Here is a 561-nt window from a genome sequence, read left to right as displayed (position 1 = left end):
GTTGCACGTACCACACTAGGCACGCAACTGCACGTCTTCTAGCTTTTGGTCGCAACTAGGAGGGGCTTTTTTGTCGGAAGGGCCAGTGCCAAGAGACACGGGGGGCTAGTTACATGTCCCACAATAGGCAGGCAACTACATGTCTTCTAGCTTGGTCGGAACTAGGAAGGCTTTTGTCTTGTCAGTGGGCACGGCGGCGAGAAACATGGGGGCCCAGTTGCATGTCCCACACTAGGCATGCAACTGCATGTCTTATAGCTTGGTCGCAACTTGACTTCTCCCATTTTTTTGTGCTTTTGTCGGAGGGGCGGCTTCTAGTTTTTAGGTCGCAACTCGAGGGGCGGGGGTACCTTTTGTTTTGTCAAATGGGGCGGCGTCGAGAGACATGGGGCCCAGTTGCATGTCCCACACCAGGCACGCAACTGCATGTATTCTAGCTTGGCTGTAACCTGACTTCCAGTTTGTTGGTTTGCCGGAGGGGCAGCTTCTAGTTTTCTGGTCCCAACTCGGGGAGGGGGGTACCATTTTGTTTTGTCGAATGTGGTGGCGTTGAGAGACATG

This window comes from Triticum aestivum, chromosome 7A (genome assembly GCF_018294505.1).
Source record: "Triticum aestivum cultivar Chinese Spring chromosome 7A, IWGSC CS RefSeq v2.1, whole genome shotgun sequence".
In the NCBI taxonomy this organism is placed as follows: Eukaryota; Viridiplantae; Streptophyta; class Magnoliopsida; order Poales; family Poaceae; genus Triticum; species Triticum aestivum.
Note: the sequence above shows the minus strand (reverse complement) of the source record.